At 36.7% G+C, this 2,782-nt stretch overlaps 1 protein-coding gene and 1 long non-coding RNA gene across 2 annotated transcripts in view; both read right to left on the minus strand.

Annotated features, from left to right (window-relative positions):
* LOC104915113 (cytosolic carboxypeptidase 1) overlaps positions 1-2,782 on the minus strand; it is a 131,365-nt gene that overhangs the window by 115,951 nt on the left and 12,632 nt on the right. The window lies entirely within an intron of this gene.
* LOC109364004 lies at positions 239-2,735 on the minus strand. Its single transcript, XR_002109952.2, has 3 exons — positions 2,226-2,735; positions 2,000-2,130; positions 239-306 (listed from the first exon to the last, which is right to left on the minus strand). It is a non-coding gene; the product is annotated as an uncharacterized LOC109364004 (long non-coding RNA).

Here is a 2,782-nt window from a genome sequence, read left to right on the forward strand (position 1 = left end):
ATCTATTTCTTAATATGACATATTAATGAAAATACTTGAGAAAAAAAGGGGAGAGAAAAAATGAAGTACAATGTACTTCAAGTACAATACTTCAAGACCCTACCTAATCATTATAATTCTTTGAAAAAATCACATTTTAGAGATGAAGAAGAAGAACTACATATTTAATAATACCAAACCCAATTAGAATATGGTAACCTGAAACGTCTAAGTAAGCAAAGAGATTAAAAGGTTTTACCTCTAGGGTTGACAGGATAACTTCTACTGCACTGGAACCCTTAGAAGTCATCTCCTTCTTGGTTTTTTCTGTCAGTGAGAAAGAGGCAGTTTTTGTTTCAATGTATTACCTACTATAGTGGTTTGTATTATACTATTAGACACTGTTGTCTTCGGACAGAACATAAATTTTAAGACAGTCTGAAAAGTGAAGATAGCCTGAAAAGGACCAGCAATAAACAATATTTGAAAGTCAGAGTAAGAAGCAGAGCAAAAGCAGCTGCAACTCAATACGAGTTCAATTCAGAGAACCATTTATGACAGATACTCTGAAAGTAATGCCTCCTATCCATTATGTGCACGATATCACAAGTGGATGCTGAAGGTATGCCAGTGGAGCGGAATCTTCCCACCAATATTCTGTTACATTTTGTTGCTGTGTGACAGATGGAAGCGGAGGGGCAGTCTGACAAAATGGTGTCTGACTCTGTAGTGTGTATGAAGCAAAGGTGTGTCACTGAATTCCTCCATGTGGAAAAAATAAAGCTGACTGATACTTGCTGAGTATTTATGGAGACAGTGGATGTGAGTACAGTGGGTAGTATGTTCCAGCAGTGGTGACAGTGGAACATCTCTACCAATTGCACATTTTTATCAGTGTGGCATGCAGGCTCTTGTTCACCAATAGTAAAAATGCTGAGAAATAGCATTTTGAGGCTGAGAATTTCCTCTGTCAAACAGTGTTATTGTGCTCTTTATGTCTATTGTCATTTCCATGGAAGTACATTGGAGGCAACTTCGGTATATTAGTCTACTGTGGTAACACGTTGCCTCCCAACATAAAAACTAAAAATGAATCATTTTAACAGTAAATAACTTATTCTTCATATGAAGATATTCCAAGTATCAGTTTTGATCCTCTCACTATGAGAAAGATATTGAGGCCCTGGAGTATGCCCTCAGAAGAGCAACAAAGCTGTGAAGGATCTGGAGACCAAATCTTACGGGGAGCAGCTGAGGAAACTGGCATTGTTCAGTCTGGAGAATAGGATGCACAGAGGAAACCTTATTGCCCTCTACAATTACCTCCTTCAATAAAAGGAGGAGGAGAGGATGTGGGGGTCCATCTGTTCTCCCAGGTAACCAGTATCAGAATGAAAGGTAATGGCATTAAGTTACAGCAGAAGAAGTTCGGGTTGGATATTAGGAAAAATTTCTTCCCAGAAGGAGTGGTGAGGTATTGAAACAGACTACTCAGAGACATGGTGGAGTCACCATTTCTGGAGATGTTGAGGAAACGTATATGTGGCACTTAGGAACATGATTAGTGGGTATACTGGTGATATGTAGACAGTTTAACTAGATGATCTCTAATGTCTTTTACCAACTTTATTGATTCTATGATTGATAAAAGAAGAACACTTTCTTTTATATCAATTTACCTGGAGTTAAATATTTTACAATATATCAGATACGACAGTATCACATTAAGTGTCCTTACACTTAAACTCATTACTTAAATAACTGCTCACATATATATTATACTTTATGTACAATATAAATTACAAAAAATATGCTGCACTGACAATACAAAATGTATTCAGTGTAACCAGTACTATACCAGATAACATTAAACATGGTCTTAGAAAAATCCATTACAGAAACAGATAGATAATAAAACTCAGCAAGTAGAAGCAAAAATTAGAAGTCCAACAAGTAAGAAATAGAGGGAGAAAGGCTCAAAAGGAAAACCATTGGAAAGAAAAAAAATACAGTTGTTTACCCTGACTCTGGACCAAATGAAGGATCTTTGCAGTAACATATCTGGCATTATCTGCTTCTGCCAATACAGAGTCCAAATTGATCTTCTCCAGCTGTGACAGCAAAGACACAGTCCGAGAACTGGTAGAAACACTAAAAGAAAGATTTTTTTTATCTTCATTTATATATTAACAGTAAGCATGATATCAAATACTAGATCAGAAAATAAATAAAAACCAGATACCCACAACATTAACAGAAAAACCCAAACACTAAAAGCAGAAGTCTCAGAAGTCCCATGTGAAGAGTACACAGCACAGCTTCTTCACTTCTGTAGTTTATCTTGATTGGAAAACAGGCATACTTCTTCATACAAAGGCTGCTCCAAAAGTGTTCTATGTATTATACTGCTCCATGACCTACAAGTAGATGCCGGTGGTATGGCAACAGCTTTTGAACATTCCCACCAATATTATGTTACACTTTGTTGCTGTGCAACCAATGGCAACAGAGAGGCAGTCTGAAACAGAAGTGCAAGAAGCAAAGGTAGGTAATACACATAGAAAACATGGTACCCATTGATGTTCATCAGTGTTTACTGAACATCTATGGAGACCAACCAGTGGATGTAGGCACACAGAAGAGGTGAGTGTATTAGAAGTGACAGAAGCAGAATTGACTGCTCCTGGTAGTTTCTATGACTAGTTTTCTTTCAGTCTGGTCTTTCTGAAATGAAGAAAAAGATTATCAATCATAAGTAAGCCAGTGTTCATTAGCTAAAGAAAAAAACTTAAATTTTAAGTTT

Source organism: Meleagris gallopavo, chromosome Z (genome assembly GCF_000146605.3).
Source record: "Meleagris gallopavo isolate NT-WF06-2002-E0010 breed Aviagen turkey brand Nicholas breeding stock chromosome Z, Turkey_5.1, whole genome shotgun sequence".
NCBI lineage: Eukaryota > Metazoa > Chordata > Aves > Galliformes > Phasianidae > Meleagris > Meleagris gallopavo.